Below are 17580 nucleotides of genomic sequence, written 5' to 3' on the forward strand. Positions count from 1 at the left end.
TGGGTTTATTAATGAGAGAGGCCTGAGTCTCAGGTCTGAAGCCCAATGTACGCAGCCATGCGTGTCTTTTCAGAAGAGTACCTTGTGCAAGAGACCTACCTGCTGTTTCTGCAGTGTCCAGGGTGGTGTTCACCACATTCTGGTTAATCAGTTTTCCCTCCGAAACAATGGCGAGAAGCTTTGTTCTGGCGGGTTCAGGAACCGCCTGGAGGCCTTCTTGAAGTAAGTTCCATTGGGCATCAGCATAGCTCGCTAATAACGTAGTATTATTAACAACCCGAATGGTGTATGCAGCTGCTGATGTGACACCTTTGCTCAGGGCATACAACCTTTTAGACTCCTTGTTCGGTGGTGATTCTCCCGTGGCAAGGGGTACCCCTGCCTTCATTCGCGTGGTAGTCACTACCGGTGAGTCCGGGATGGCGTGCTCTTTAATATACAGAGGGTTGGTAGGGGAAGGGCAAAATAATTTTGACTCTCTGGTTCACTGCCCGTGTCTGAGCAGGTGTGACCAAAGAAGGAGCAACCCGTCTTTTAACAGAGTTAAAAAGGGGGATGGATTGACTCGCCAGAGGTTTTTCTTTAATATCCTCACGAAATCCTGCCTCTTGAGTGGCTATTTTGAAGAATTCTGCTGCTTTTTTCAACATTGAGTTGAAAGCCACTTGGTCATCCACAGGAGAGGCCTGGCGAGCAGGGGTGGAGAGAGGAGAATCTAGGTACAAAATATCAGAGTCCTGATCTTGTTGTGTCCAAGGGTTTTCACCTTCCTGCTGGGTTTCCTCCCAGTTGTCCGTCGTATCCGTTGATCCTCTTCATAGTTTGAGAAAGGAAGCTTCATTATAGATGTCTCTATAAGTATCCATATGGATCATGTCCTCTTGTTGGAAAACCTGAGGCTGATCTACTTGGATATGTGGGTTAGGGTCTATCCGATCCCTTTTCGGGGGGGGGGGGGGGGGGGGATGATCAGAAGGAACAAGTTACTTACCTGTAACTGTTGTTCTCCAGCATGGGTCTGGCATGGATTCACATGCTCATGAATATTCCCCGTCGTCAGGCTGGGAATCCTCGGTAAAGAAAAAACCAGTATCAGTTTCGTTTCTGATCTGTCTTTCGTAGTAATAACCAATCACTGGTCTCTGCGTCATACTGACCACAGCCAATGACTGCCCTCTACCTAAGCACCGCCTCTGGCAGCCATCTTCAGATTTGGAAGCACGTGAAGTGGCAGTATGACCAAGTGAAGAGCCGCAGAGGGGTAGGCGGGAGGGTTCGCATGTGAATCCATGCCAGACCCATGCTGGAGAACAACAGTTACAGGTAAGTAACTTGTTCCTTCTCCAGCATGGGGTCTGGCATGGATTCACATGCTCATGAATAAAGAATACATAGCAGTACACACATGCACAACCACGGGAGGTGGCAAAGGCTCAACATTAAGCATCACATCAACTCAACATTAAGCATCTTACCTCCTCACCAGGCTCACCTCAGGCGAACAGGTTGCGCAGCACTGCTTGGCCGACCCTGGACTCCTCCCTGGAATCCCGGTCGACGCAGTAGAATTTCGTGAAGGTGTGCGTCGACCTCCACGTAGCAGCCCTGCATATGTCCAGCAGGGACACACCAGATAGGAACGCCGTGGTAGCTGCGATCGCTCTGGTGGAATGGGCTCTCGGACGGCCAGGCAGCGGTCGGTTTGCCAACCGGTGACAGCACATGATACAGCCGGAGAGCCATCTGGAGATGGAAGCCTTCGAGAGAGCCTTCCCCTGATTGACAGGTCCAAAGTTCACAAAGAGTTGTGACGTCTTCCGAAAACCCTTCGTGCGGTCCACGTAGAACTTCAGCGCTCTAGCCACATCCAGCGAGTGCAAAGTCCTCTCAGCCGGCGACGAAGGCGACGGGAAGAACACAGGTAACACCAAGGGTTCGTTGAGATGGAAGTCCGACGGTACCTTGGGCATGAAGGAGGGGTGCGTCCTGAGCACTACCCTCGTGTCGTGGAATGTCAAGTACGGGGCCTTGCAGGAAAGGGCCTGGATCTCTCCCACTCGTCGTGCGGAGGTGATGGCCACAAGAAAAGCTGTTTTCCACGATAGAAACTTCAACGGGCCGAGTGCAGAGGCTCGAACGGAGGCCCCATGAGCTTGGTCAGCACCACGTTGAGCTCCCACGCCGGGGCCGGAGCCTTCACCGGCGGGAACGATCTGAACAGTCCCTTCATGAACTCTTTCACCAGACGATGAGACCACAAGGACGCCCGCCCCGTGGTTCTGGTGTATCGGGAGATCGCAGCAAGATGAATCTTGATGGACGCGTGTGCCAGACCAGCTTTGGCCAGCGTCAGCAGGTACGGCAGTACTTGGGGAGCCGTAATCCGTAGAGGGTTAATCTTCTGTGCGTGGCACCAGACAGAGAACCTCTTCCATTTGTGTCCGTAGCATTTAAGAGTCGAGGACGCCCTGGCCTTTGCAAGAACCTCTCTGCAATCGGCCGGTATGTCGTATCCTCCAAACTCTAGCGCTGCAGGAGCCAGGCCTGCAAGTTCAGCGACTTCGGGTCGTGGTGGAGGATGGCGCCTCCTTCCCTGGAGAGTAGATCCGCGTCCGCCGGCAGCTTGATCGGCGGGGACGCTGACAAGTCCAGAAGGTCCGGGAACCATATCTGCCTCGGCCACGCAGGTGCGACGAGGATCATCCTGCACCGTGACCTCTTGAGCTGGTTGACGAGCCGGATTAGCAGAGGCAAGGGAGGGAACGCGTAGAGGAACAGGCCCTCCCAGGGGAACGAGAAAGCATCGCCCATGCTCCTCGTCTGGGGAAACCTGCTGGCGAACCTCCGGCACTTGGTGTTCGTCGCCGTCGCGAACAGGTCGATCTGGGGTGTGCCCCACCGTCGGAAGAGGCGATCCACCAGATCCTGCCGTAGTTCCCACTCGTGGCACGAGCGCAGCTCCCTGCTGAGTGAGTCGGCGATGGTGTTTTTTATCCCTGCCAGATGAAACGGCACCAGAAAAATCCCTTGGGCGACGGCCCAATGCCACAGGTCATGCGCCTCCTTGGACAGCGCTGGGGACCTGGTTCCGCCCTGTTTCCTGATGTAAAACATGGTGGTGGTGTTGTCGGTGAAGATCCTCACCACCTTGCCCTTGAGGGACGGAAGGAAGGACCTGAGGGCCCAAAACACTGCACGGAGCTCCAGGACGTTGATATGCAGGGACTTCTCCGTCGGGAGCCAGAGTCCCCTTGTGTGCAGATTTTCGGTGTGCGCTCCCCACCCTTCCAGGGAGGCATCCGTGGTCACAGTCTCCTGGTGGGCTGGGGTCTGGAAGTCCATGCCCGCCGTCAGATGCGCGCGGGTGCCCCACCACCGTATCGCTCGTCGGAAACTCTCGTCGAGCTTGATCCTTTCCTCGAAGCTGCCCGTCGTCTGGATCCAGCGCGCATCCAGGAATTCTTGCAACGGGCGCATCCGGAGCCTGCACATGGGAATGAGGTAGATGCAGGAAGACATCATCCCGAGGAGGGACTTGATGGACCTCACTTTGGCCGCGTCGGCCACCAACATCCGTTGCACCTTGCCCAAGATGGTCCTGGTCCTCTCCTCCGACGGGGAGGCCAGAAGGGACACTGTGTCGAGCCTCGCTCCCAGAAACAGTGCGACTTGCGCGGGCACCAGGTGGGATTTGGCGTAGTTCACGGAGAATCCCAGGTCCGTGAGGAGTTGGACGGTCCTTGCCGTGTGGACCACGGCGAGCTCCCTCGTCTTGGCGCGGATGAGCCAGTCGTCCAGGTAGGGGTAGACGTGAATCCCCTCGCGGCGCAGCTGCGCCGCCACCGGTGCGAGGCACTTGGTGAATACCCTGGGTGCCGACCGTAGTCCGAAGGGAAGGGCTTTGAACTGGTAATGACGCCCTTGGACCACGAATCTGAGGAATTTTCGGTGCCCCTTTAGGATGGGAATGTGGAAGTAGGCATCCTCCAAATCCAACGACGATAGGAAGTCTCCTTCCTCCAGCTGACCCAGGACGTGCTGGAGGGTGACCATCCGGAACTTCTGCGCCTTGATGAACTTGTTCAGACGTCGCAGGTCTAGGATGGGGCGCCATCCTCCCGTCTTCTTCTTCACGAGGAAGTATCTCGAGTAGACTCCGGAGCCCCGAAGCCTCTTTGGGACGAGTTCGATGGCGCCCTTTCTGAGCATCGCCTTTACCTCCAGGAGAAGTTGAGGGACGTGAAGTTCTTTCCTGGCCACGGGGGGGACGCGCGGGCACCTTCTTTGAAACTCGAGCGCGTGGCCCCGGGCCAGGGCGTCCAGCACCCAACGGTCGGTGGAGATGGACTCCCACACGCTGACGAAGCCCGCCAGCCGGCCTCCCACCGGGGTGCTTCGGTGGGGGCCCGACCCCACGGCCGGTTCAATCCTGCTTGGACGCGGCCTTGCCGCCTTGGCCTCCTTGGCGACGACGGCGGGGTCCGCTAGACTTGCCTCGTCCTCTGTAGGCCTCTTGCGACGACGAGCGGGCCGCTTGACGGTAGGAAGCGAAACCGCCGCCGGAACCTTTGGAGGCGCCCTTGCCTCCGCCGCTCCGAAAGGGCGTCCGTCGTTGCTGCAGGACTCCAAGGGCCCGGGCCGTCTCAGTATCCGCCTTGATGGCCTGAAGGGAATCGTCCACTGTCTTCCCAAACAGGTTGTTCCCGTCGAAGGGCATGTCCAGGACTCTGGTCTGGACGTCCTGCCGGAAGTCCGTAGCTTTGAGCCATCCACGACGTCGAAGGCAAACGCCGTTGCCCAGCTGGCGGAACCCAGTGTCGGCGATGTCCGTCGCCACGGTGATGGCGTGGTCCGAGGCCACCTCACCTTCCTGCAGGATCTCCAGGGCCTCCGCCCTCTTGTCGTCCGGCAGAAAATCCAGCAGGGGAGCTATCTTGTACCAGAGCTCCCTGTCGTAGCGGGCCACGATAGCCAAGGCGTTGGCCGCTTTAATCGTCGTCGCTGCCGACGAGATGACTCTACGTCCCATAGCATCCAATTTCTTTCCCTCGCCGTCCGGCGGGGAAGTTGATGTGGAGGCCGCACCCCCCCCCCCGCTTTCTTCCTGGCTGCCGCGGAGACGACGGAATCCGGGGTAGGCTGCGCCCGGAGGCATAGGGGGGCCGTGTCCGGGACCCGGTACTTTTTCTCATACCGGTCTCTTCTAGCTGGCGTCGTGGAAGGGTTCTTGAGGAGGGAAAGGCCCTCATCCCAAATGTCGTCCAACAGAGGCACTGCGAGGACCGTCTTCCTCTTGGCCTCGCGCCGCTGATAAAGGAAGCCTTCCTTTTTCTTCTCCTCAGGGCAGAGTTGGAAAAGCTCGGAAGCCCTGGAGATCATGGAGTGGAAAGATCCGATCTCGTCGGGCGGAGAAGCCCTGGTGGGAGGCGACGATGGAATATCCTCGTCGTATGCCTCGTCATCCGTACCCGTCGCTGCCGTGTCAGTCCCCGTATCATCCCCTCGGGTGGACGGGGAGGAGGGCTGGACGGGGCGCGACGGTTGAAAAGGAGGTGGTGGATGGATCCTTCTTTTCTTGGTAGGGGGAACACCAGAAGGTCCCGGTTCTGGATCCCCCGACGGGAGAGGTTCCTCCGTCGGTAACGGTAGCCTCGTCCTTATCTCGGAGCATAAGGACTGTATGGCCAACAAAATGGCCGCCGAGTTGTCTTGCGGCGCTGGCAGAGGGGAATCCGACGGGCGAGCAGGGGCCCCGTCGGTATCCTCGACGATGTCGTCGTCACCTGCGTCGGGGTCCATTCCGACGGGCTGGCCTTCTTCCACGCCTAGGCCGTGGCTTAAGACCTCGATCAGCTCCTCTTCTGAGGTTGAGGCCGAATCTACGACGACGCCCTGCCCCCCCTTCTTCCCCACGGAGGGTTTCACGGGGGTCCTATCGATGGGCACAAAAGAAGACTCCCTCCGAGGAGGCAGGGAGATTCTGGGCCCTGAGGTCGCCACCACTGGTGCAGCCTCCACAGGCTGAGCCAGGGCCGCCGCGACCGTTTCGATAGAGGGCTTGGTCGGATGGATCAAGGCCTTCACCACCTTAGGTGCGCTCACCGCCTTATCCTTGAGGGAGGGGGCACTGCCACGCTCCTCCTCTGCCTTAGAGCTCGACCGGGGCCTCTCCAGGAGCTTCGCCGGGTGCTCGGCCTTCCTCTTACCCGACCCAGAGCGTTGGCTCGTGGTTGATGGTGCCGGGGAGGGTGCGCCCTGCCTGGCGCCCGTAGAGCCCGACCGTTCGGCGCTCCCGGTGCCAGCGGACTCGCGGTGCTTGGCCTTATGTTGGGCCCCCGTCGCCGGGGCGCCCTCAAAGGTCTTAGAAGACCGCTCGGATTTCTTCTTCTTCTCGCCAGACGGGCTCTTACCCTCCAGCCAGTTGGCGAGACGTTGATGGCGGTCCTTCATGGTCCGTTCCGACATGTTGCCGCAAAACGCACAGTCCTTCTCCACGTGCGTCTTGTCCTCATGAAGGCAGTAAAGGCAGAAAGAGTGTTCGTCCTCCTTAAAGACGTTCTGCAGCTGGCATCCAGGGCAGACCCTGAACAGCTTTCCGGGCGTCAAGCTTCCCTTCTCCTGGGCCATCTCCGAGACCGGGCCTGAGAAGCTTCTGGAGTCCTCCGAAGTGTAGCTCGACGAAATCTTCACCCTTGAGGGGCACAGACGAATCCGACACGGGTCCCCGTTGATCGGATGTAGGATCGGTGGAGCTTGAGGCTCTTTTGACCGAAAGAATCGAAGTTTTTTGTGAAAAAGCGCGAAAAATAGCACTAACGCTCGAGAGCAATAGCACGAGGATCCCAACACATGAACGTGCGGTAAAAATCTGAAGATGGCTGCCAGAGGCGGTGCTTAGGTAGAGGGCAGTCATTGGCTGTGGTCAGTATGACGCAGAGACCAGTGATTGGTTATTACTACGAAAGACAGATCAGAAACGAAACTGATACTGGTTTTTTCTTTACCGAGGATTCCCAGCCTGACGACGGGGAATATTCATGAGCATGTGAATCCATGCCAGACCCCATGCTGGAGAAGAACTGATAATCTGCTCCAGCCGATCCATACAACCCTCGAAATTTTCTGTAGTCCATTTAGAGGACCCAAACGGGCCTACGCGAGAAGGGACGTTCTCTGCTCTGTGGCGTTGACGGGAACCTCTAAGGGTGTTGGAGAGAGGCTCTTGACTATCTACATATGCCTCATCGGAATCGGGAATCCCGTTTGTCAAAAACTTTTCCGCGGATTGACCCATAACCTTAGGCGGAACCGGAATAAGGCCCACCGCCGCTGCGATTCTTCCGATGATTCGTTGCATAGTAACCAAATCGTCGTGAGACCAAAGCTCCGATGATTTGTCGGCAGTAGAACTACCGTCCGCGCCACCAGGAGGCTTAGCGGTCGGGTTTCCGGGGAGAGGCCTAGCCATAGTTTTCGGGCCTACCGAGGCCTTGGCAATAGTCGGAACATTGGGTTCCCGACTTTCGACGCGTGTAGGTTTTGGAGTAGCACCCTTGGTTAATTTTGATTGCCCAGTCACAATACGCTGCTGCATATGCGGGGAAGGCTTTGGATCAGATCGATCCGGGGAACCGGTAAAGACTTCAGCGGCCCTGTTGGCGCTTTCGCCTTTTTCAAAGAAGGCGGCGAAATTGGCGTAGGGGTTGTGTGCTTAGTGTGATGCGCTTGTACGCCCCTGTCGCCGGGTATGGTCCCTGTAGCAAGACAAGAGTCGAGCCTGGAAGGGTCGAAGCGGGCGTGACGGCTCTAGAAGTGTCCGCCTCAAGGTCTATAACATCTGTGTTGGATGTTTGGTCACCCGAAGTACCCCTGTCACTTTCAGCTGGTGTGGCGGTGGGGGAGGGGAGCTCCACGCGTGACATACCATAGGGGCCCACCGCTTTACACGGCACTCCTTAAGGGTCTTAGGACAAAGGAGTTTGCACGCCGCACACTGCTTCTCGTCATGCTCTAGGGGGAAGACAGGCGTTACATGTCCTGTGTTCGTCCATCCAAGGATATCTGACCCTACACTTGGGGCAGAATCTAAAAGGAGTCCTTTCCATAGCAAAAGGGAAGGATGACCAGACCGAATAGGGAAAGGAGGAAAGACATACTAAACAATATGGCCACCCGGACCCCACTCTCCCTACTTACTGTACAGGTCGGCCAGAGGGCCCGACCACGTGGACAATCCGACTGCCGGATCTTAGGCGCCGAAATCCACAACCGTAGGCGATTCCCCCGTAGTATTTGTTGAAGATGTAGTTATTGGTGAAGTGACTTAACAGGGAATAAACCGACAATTTGGTCAAGATAAACAATGTCTCTAGTAAGAGCTCCGCTATAAGGCGACCAGTTATCTGGGCAGAAAAAAACAATCTGAGGGACCTTGGCGCGTGAGGGATTTTGGGTACTACACACGTCACGATAGGGATAGTGTTACAGACACGCCTATGCCGAAGTCCCCTTTCGGACCCCGAAAGAGAAGATGCAATACTCCGCGGTTACCGACGGATGTCGGATCATATGCACAGCATGTGATTCTACGCAGATTAACAAGCATCAGAATACACCAATTCTAGAAGCAGTTAAATGCTACTATCAACAACAGATGGCTAATGCTTTTCAGAGAGATTAACATATCCAGTGTGGATGCATTCTGAGCAAGATGTCAAGAAGTACATAAGTGCCTTCAAGTGAAATTTATGGGCCAAGCAATCTGCACACAACTGACAGATCATGGCTAGAAAAGTAAATGTTACTCATTGTAGTGGATCCGGTAATCCCAGTCGGTCCCTTTTCCTCCATTCGCTCGGGATGTCGTTCCAGGGGAAAGGATGTCCCACAGAAGGCAGTGTGCAGCATTACACTGAACATTTGCAGGGACCAGAATGTGGAACATGCCCATGCACACACATTTTCGGTGCACCATCAGTAAAAAACAGCAATACAATGCCACTTGTTGCTCAAAGCCATACATTCTGACCACTGTACATTACAAATTGTCTGGTTTTCGAAAGGCTGTTTCTTGTGCTTTTCAGTGCTCTGGTAATATATAAACAGCGGGGAACTGTCACCTGCAATACTCCGAACTTAGAAATAGGCAGTAAAAATACTTAGAAAAAAATAGTTAAGGAAGTTTGACCCAAAGAGCACCACTAGTAGGTTCAGATCAGCCAGCGTCAACATTGCACAGAAAGGACTGCCCAACCTGAAGAACTTTAAGGTAAAAATGCACATTTCGTTTGCATGAATTACTAGGTGCATAGCAGTAGGACTTAAAATAGTTAAATTTAATATCTGCATTTATCACATAACAATATACCCCCATTAGTAAGGAACAAGTTACTTACCTGCAATTATTGTTCTCCAGCATGGGTCTGGCATGGATTCATATGCTGACAAATATTCCCCATTAGGCTGTGAATCCTCAGTAAAAAGACAGTTACTTTCACTTACAAACTGCATTTCTCCTCTAAACCAATCACTGTCCTCTGGGTCATACTGCCCCCATCCAATGACAGTCCTCTCCCCAAGCCCCTCCTCTTGCAGCCATCTTCAGATTTGGTACGCACGTAAAGTGGCAGTATGACCAAGAAGAGGGGATGCAGGGAGGGTTTGCATGTGAATCCATGCCAGACCCATGCTGGAGAACAAACGTTACAGACAAGTAACATTTCCTTCTTCAGCATGGGGTCTGGCATGGATTCACAAGCTCATGATTAACAAATACACAGCAGTACAACATTACACAACCGCGTGAGGTGGCAAGGCTCAACAGAAGCAATTAACTCTTCACTCTGGAAAAGACTCCACTCAAGCAAACTGGTTGCGTAGCACTGCTTGGCCGATTCAGAACTCTTCCCTGGAATCCCTGACACACAGTAGAACCGTGTGACTGTGTGCATGCACCTCCACGTTGCAGCCCTGCAGATGTCCAGCAGGGGCACAGCAGCTAGGAACGCCGTCGTCGCAGCGATTGCTCTGGTGGAGTGGGCTCTGACAGCCGTCCAGCAGTCAGTTCGCCAACCGATGACAGTTTATGATGCATCCTGAGAGACACCTTTAGATGGAAGCCTTGGACAAGGCCTTCTCATGGCTCACAGGACCTAAATTCACAAACAGCTGTGAAGTCTTTCGAAACCTCTTTGTGGGTGCCATGTGGAACTTCAGGGCATGAGCAACGTCCAGCGAGTGCAAGGCCCTTTCAACAAGTGACAACGGTTTTGGGGGGGGGGGAAAAAAGGTAACAAAGGTTTGTTGAGGTGGAATTCCGACGGAACCCTCAGCATGAAAGAGGGGTGCGTTTGCAGCACCACCCTCGATTCGTGGAAAGTCAGGTAGGGCCTGTATCTCACCCACCCTCCTGGCGGAGGTGATGGCCACCAAGAAAGCCATTTTCCACAAGAATAATGAGAGGGGCCTGATGTATAGGCTCGAAGGCCCCTCGTCAGCACCACGTTGATTTCCCACGCTGGGCCAGGAGCCTTCACCAGCGGGAAAGAACGAAAAAGTCCTTTGAGGAATTCCTTGACGAGTCGATGCAACCAAAATAAAGAAGACCTTCCTGGAGATCTGGTGGAGCAGGACACAGCCGCCAGATGTACCTTGATCAAGGCGTGTGCCAGTCCGGCTATCGCCAAGGATAGCAAATATGGAAGAATCCGCGGGGGCGTGACCATCAGAGGGGTGATCTTCTGCAATGGCACCACATAGCAAAAAATCTTCCACTTGTGACCGAAGCACTTCAAAGTCGATGCCGCCCTGGCCTTGGCGAGGACCTCCCTGCAGTCCGCAGGCAACTCATCTTCCAAACTCTAGGGCTGCAGGACCCAAGCACGCAGGCTGAGTGATGCGGTTCGCGATGCAGGATTGCGCCGCCTCCTCTGGCGAGAAGATCCGGGACCACTTGTAAATTGATCAGAGGAGACTGACAGGCTGATAAGGTCTGTGTACCAAATCTTCCTCGGCCACGCCGGGGCGATCAAAATCATCCTGCACTGACACAGAGTGTATTGATGACTCGTATCAGGAGAGGCAATGGGAGAAACATTTACAGAAACATCCATTCCTCGGGAAGGAGAATGCGTCCCCCAGTCTCCTCGGCTGTTGTAATCTGCTGGCAAACTTCTGCCATTTGGAGTTTGCCGCAAACAGATTGATCTGGGGCCTGCCCCACTTGGTGAAGATGTGGTCCACATGGTCCTGCCGAAGCTCCCACTCGTGGCAGGAGTGCAGTTCCCTACTGAGGGAATCCGCAATGGTGTTCTTGACTGAAGGTGAAGAAGGACTAGGAGCATTTCTTGTCCGATGGCCCAGCGCTACCAGTCCTGCGCATCCTTGGACAGAGCTGGGAATAGAGTGCCCCCTTGTTTCCCCGATGTAGAACATCGTGGTGGGGTTGTCTGGTGGTGCTGTCTGTAAAGATCCTCACCACCTTGCCCTTCAGAGACTGAAGGAATGACTTGAGGGACCAGAACACTGCCTGTAGCTCCAGGATGTTGATATGGAGATCCTTCTCCTCCGGCAGCCAGAGGCCTCTGGCGTGCAGACATCCGGTGTGGGCTACCCAATCTTCCAGGGAAGCATCCGTGGTGACTGTTTCCTGAAATGGCAGGTCCTAAAACCCTGTGCGATGTTTGAGCAAACGACACACCACCTTTTCGCCCAACGGAACTCGCCGTCCAGAGTGATCTTGTCTGTGAAGTTTCCGGATACTTGTATCCAGCAAGCATCCAGGAACTCCTGAAGTGGTCACATCTGTAACCTGCAGAGTTGAATGAGGTAGATGCAGGACGTCATCATGCCGGGCAACGACTTGATGGTCCGCACGTGACAGTCTTCATCAACAACAGCTGCTGCACCTTGCCCTGAATGGGTGCTACCCTCTCCTCCAAGGGTGATGCTAGGCAGGATACTGTATCCAGTCTGGCCCCCAGGAACAGCGCATTCTGCGATGGGGTCAAGCAGGACTTTGGATAATTGATGGAGAATCCCAGATCCATCAGCAGCTTGACAGCCGCCTCTGTGTCTGATGGCCAACTCTGGCAAGCTGTCCTGGATGAGCCAGTCGTTGAGGTACAGGTATGCGCAAATTCCTCGTAGATGCAGATGGGCCACCACCGATGCCAGGCACTTCGTGAACACTCTGGGAGCCGACTTCAAGCTGAAAGGTATGGCTTTACACTGGTACTGCTGTCCCTTCCCTAAGTAGGCATCCCTCCAGGTCCAGCAATGTCAAGAAATGCCCTCTTTCCAGTTGGCAGAGCACGCGCTGCAACATGACCGTCCCGAATTTCTGAGACTTGAGGTGCTTGTTCAGATGTTGCATGTCCAGAATGGGCCGAAAGCCCCCCCCACACCCAGTCTTTTTTCTTACCAAGCAGTATCTGGAATCAACACCAGAGCCCCGGAGTCACTGGGGAACCAACTCTATCATCCCTTTTCGTAGCATGGCCCGTACCCTCCAAGAGCTGAGGGATGTGCTGCTCCTGACAGTCCACCGGAGGGATCAGTGGACACCAATGCTGAAATTCCAGGGTATATCCTTGGGCAAGAGTGTCCAGCACCCATCTGTTGGTGGTGATCTTTTCCCCACTCGCTGACGAACCTAGTCAGCTGGCGTCCCACAGGGGTGCATGGATGGGGGGCCCAAAGTCTTGGCCAGTTCAGGCTTGTGCTCCTCCACCATAGGATCTAGAAGGCTGACGGTACTAGGAGAAGAAACATTACGAAAACCTGCCCGACTTTCCTGTCGAGGAGTGAAACGAAGAGCGGTGTTGCTGCAGGGTGTCCCGGGAACAGGCCGTCTCTGTATCCACCTTGATGGCCTGAAGGGACCTGTTGATGACCTTCACAAAAAGGTTATCTGTCAAATGGCATGTCGAGTACCTTCATTTGGACCTCCTTGCGGAAAATTGTGGCCTTCAACCAGCCTTGGCGATGAAGGCAGACACTGTTCCCCATCACCCGGAACCCAGTGTCGGCAACGTCCATCGTCACTGTGATGGCATGATCCAATGCTACTCCTGCCTCCTGGAAGAGGGCGATCACCTCCATCCTCTTGTCATCCGCGAGGAACTCCAAAATCGGACCCAGTTTGTACCACAGCTCCTCATCGTACTTGGCTAGGATCTACAGTGCGTTGGCCGCCTTGATGGTGGACACCACAGTGTAAATCACTTTCCTCCCCATGGCATCCATCTTCTTACCCTCGCTGTCCGGAGGGACTGAAGACTATGAGGACAGGTTAGATGACAGTTTCCTTGCAGCCACTGTAACCACAGAATCCGGTGATGGTTGCAACCTCAGGCCCCTCGGTGCGGATTCCGGTACCCAGTACTTCTTCTCCAGCCTATCCCGCTTGGCTGGAGCAGTGCAAGGGTTCAAGAGGGCCAGGTCCCTCTCCAACACATCGTCCAGGAAGGGCACGACGATAGTCTTCCTCTTGACTTCTCACCTCTGGTACAGGAATCCCTCCTTCCTGGTTTCTTCGTGCACAAGCTGGAACAGCTTGGAGGCTCTGGTAATCGTGGAATGGAACGACCCAACCTCGCCGGTGGGGATGCCCTAGGCTGCGGGGAGCCGCAGCTCGTTCTGATGAGATTGGCGTCTTGTCTTGACCGTCCCCGTGTTTGGGCTTGCTGGGGGAGTGGAGGCCTGACACAGATGTGAAGGTTGAAATGGAGGCATCGGATGAAGCTTACTCTTCTTCGTCAGTGGTTGGTAGTGGTCCTGGGGAACTGCTAGAACAGGCCCTGGCATCCTCTTCTGGATCTCTGATACCACAGTGTGGCGGGTGGACAGGATGTCCAGAGATACATACCTCGGCTGAGCTGGCGTGATTGGAAGACTAGGCCCTGCATCGTCATCCGCCATGTCCTCTAGGACCATGTGCAAGGACTCCAGGTCCTCGTCGTCCGTGGATGAAACTTCCATGGCCTGGGACAAAGCCTTGGGCTGATCCGGGGCCTCCTTGCCCTACTCCCCCCTTTTTTCCACCCTGAGGGGTCAGAGCAGGGCTCAGACGGCATTCTCTGCACCAGCATGCCAGCAGACTTTGCCACAGTCACTGGGGCGATTTCCCTCCTTGGAAGCAGGGAAATCTTCTGCGCTGTGGGGGTTACCTCACAGGGTCAGCCCCTTTAGCCTTCCTGATGCCTACTACTTTAGCCGAGAATTGAGAACACTGCATCCCGAGAGCCCGCTGGAGGGATCTCATTCTCAGGCGAGCCTCTGACACCAGGCAAGTGCAGGATGCCATGAGGCTGAGCAACCTCAAAAAGTTGAGGGCCGCAAGACATTGGGCACTCTAGAATTTGGTGACCACCTGCAAAATGTACCAAGCCCTCACCCCAGGTGGAGAGGCTTTTCCCAAGGATGCATTCAGGACTGCTCCGATGAACTTAAGTCTTTGAGATGGTATCATGTGGGACTTCCAGTAATGGAGGAAGAAGTCCAGTCTGTGGAGAGAGTGGCAGGTTATGCTGAGATGTTCCAAAGCCCTGATCAGCCAATGGACCAGGTAGGGGTAGACGTGAATCCCCTCCCCTCTTATGAGACTCGCTGCCACCACCGCCATCAACTTGGTTAAAACCATCGGGCGGAGTTCCACCTAAATGGCAAAACTCCAAACTGATAATGACAACCACCAATGGCAAACCTCAGGTTTGTGCTTGTGATGGATCGACAAATGAAAGTAGGCACCCTGAAGGGCCAATGACAGCATCCATTCCTGGAGCTGGAGGGCCTGAAGGATCTGAGAAAGGGCGACCATCTTGAACTTGTCCTTCCTGAGGAACTTGTTCTATCATCTTAAATCGAAGATGGGTCTCAATCCTCTGTCCTTCTTGGGGATTAGGAAATATGGAGAGTACCACCCTTTGTTCCTCTCCGTTACAGGTACTGGGTTCTATAGCACCTTTCTCTAGCAGCCTAGAAATGTCCTCCAAAATGAACAGATCTGTAACTTTCAACGAGTGGCTCCAAGGTGGATGATACTGAGGCCTTCTTAAAAAGAGGAGGCAGTAACCCTGGGCTACTGTTTCCAATGCCAATGCATCTGAAGTAATACCCGGCCATTCTTGCAGATGCTGTGAGATTCTGCCTCCCACCGGGGTCCTCTGGGCTAAGGCCTCAAAGAGGTTTTGAAGAAGCTGAAGCAGCAGCTGAGATTAAAGTAGCCGTTGTTTGGATTGACTTGGCACCTCTCCCTCATCCATCACAAGGGCATTTTCTTGGCCCATCTGACCGGCCAGTCCTCTCACTCCGAAGGAGGAGTAGTAACGAAACGACCTACCCCCCTCTAAGTTGATCCACTGGGGTCCGACGGTTGTGGTTGCCTGATAGCGGCGCCGCCAAGCGATTTAGCATCTGGCTTGGAGGTGTGCAGCTTCCCAGGTTCTCGTCAGCCTTGCTGCAATAGTGAACTGCCGTCAAAAGGCATGTTGGAGTCTAGACCGCATGTCAGATGCAAATCTAGACTTCCTCAAACATGCAAACCTGTGCATCACTGTGCTCGCGACCATGGCTCTGCTGAGGCTGCCTGCAGTGTCCAGTCCGAACTGAAGAGGCTCACACATAGCCTCTGTTAGGCAAAGTTTGTATGTAGTGCCCTTTGGGTGCACTACAACAACTCTGACTACAGGTATAGGAAACCCAACCTTTGATGCAAATTTGTACTACACAGTTTTGGTAGCATGTTGAGCAGCCAGGATTATCTCAAGAGGGGTCAATGTGAGCTGTAGGGGAGTTACACAGAGATTCACAGTGACAAGTATTCAAATAAACACTTGCACACAAGGTTTCTTTAATAAACAATTATTAATGTATTTATTAGTCAGTCAGTTACAGTAAGCCTTCTTCAGAAGGGAGCAATATAAAAAGTAACACACAAACACTTCAATACTATTCACTCTTAGTTTCTAAATCAGTAAAGACCCTTTTGGGATGGCCCACAGACAACCTACACCTTACACCCTCAGGTGACTTCAATAGCTAGGGTGCTGGGGACATTAATATCTTACTGTTGGCATTTAGAATACTTTTAGAAGTTGGTAAAAGGAAAAGATGATTAGAACAACAAGAGACCACAAATATTCTTAAGCAGGCAAATACTTTTGGATTCCCTAAGCAGAGTCATTCATTATAAAGGGCTAAGCCAAAGTCAATGGGCAAAAGTCGTGTATAGGATGAAGCACTTCTGGTAGATAAGTAGAAAAGTCTTTGCACAACGTTTTCGAAGTCTTTGACGAAAATAAAAATAAAATGTAGGACCACACACCATTAGACTTGCGAGCGGTAGACGATGCAAGCAACTCTACCGCAAGAGGTAAGTTCTCTCAGACTTTTACAAAACCTTTGTATTGAAGAAAAAGTGCAGCAGATGACTTCTGTTCCTGAGCAGCTCTGCAGATCTCACTGTTCCTGGGCCTCAGTCGTGGGGACAAGAGAGGACTTCTGCACTGCAATAGGACGGTCACCGCTCGCATCCGCAATCTTCAAATCAGTGGCTGTTCAATGCTTCAGCTCCTTCAGTCTACTGCAAATAGCAACACTGCGGTTCCTGGCTGTCGAGATGGACTTTCCTTGCTTCTGGGGTCCCGCACTCTGTTGAGGGGGCTCAGGCTCGGCCAGTCCTGCTTTCTGGGAGTCCAGAGGATCTTCCTGGAGCTCTAGGCCAGCTTCAAAGCAACGCACACAATCTGGTGTTCCTCTCCCTGGCTATCCTGTTTCCAGCAGCAACTCTGTGGCAATTCAACCAGCTCCAAGAAGGATGTTGAGGTGGCTTACTTTGGCATTCATTGGTCCCACCAACTCAAGGGGAGAAGTTGTCCTTGCCGGGGCTTCTCTGTCGATGCAAATTGGGCGTTTCAGCACAGCAGCAGGGCTTCACCAGGCAAACAAACGGTCCAGGAGTTGCAGCAGGCATCCTCTTCAAGTTCTTCTTTGGTTCCTTTGTCCAGTGGTCAACTGCCTTCAAAGCCAAAAACCTTGCCTTTTGTTCAGTTCTCTCCCATTCATTCCAGGCTAGCTGTCAGTCACCCAGCAGGGTGGGTGGCTGTCCTTGCCGGACAGGTCTGCCGGCCAATCACTAGAGAGGGCATTTGAATCTCCTAGGAGACGAAGCACAGGGAGTTTTTGGCACCTCCCTTGCTTCCTGCCCCCGCCAGACACCCTGGAGCCAGAGGCGGGCTTCACTCGTGAATCCCACCAAAGACAAAACGAACAAAGGGACCAAATCTGGTTTGGCGCACAGAGTAAATCTCAAGAAGGACCTTTCCACAACAATGGTAAAAAAAGACCAGGCTATTTTGACAAAAATGGCACACTTGGGTACTTTACTGCAGCTGCGAACGCAGCCCGCGCTAAAAGCACACCACAGCAGTTAACAGTAAACCACTGACACCAGCCATTCATCAAGGAAACGCCAACATAAAAATGTTAAATGAGAAACTAGACAAAGGGGTACTAGGTAAACCCTCCAGCACCTTATTGTAAGATATTGTGTGTTGGCTCTAGAAAGTTACAAATGTAAGT

At 53.8% G+C, this 17580-nt stretch overlaps 1 protein-coding gene across 2 annotated transcripts in view; it reads right to left on the reverse strand.

Moving 5' to 3' along the window:
• Nucleotides 1–17580, reverse strand: part of USF2 (upstream transcription factor 2, c-fos interacting) — a 411291-nt gene that overhangs the window by 14327 nt on the left and 379384 nt on the right. The window lies entirely within an intron of this gene.

The sequence above is a fragment of the Ambystoma mexicanum genome, chromosome 1p (assembly GCF_040938575.1).
Source record: "Ambystoma mexicanum isolate Mex_15411 chromosome 1p, UKY_AmexF1_1, whole genome shotgun sequence".
NCBI lineage: Eukaryota > Metazoa > Chordata > Amphibia > Caudata > Ambystomatidae > Ambystoma > Ambystoma mexicanum.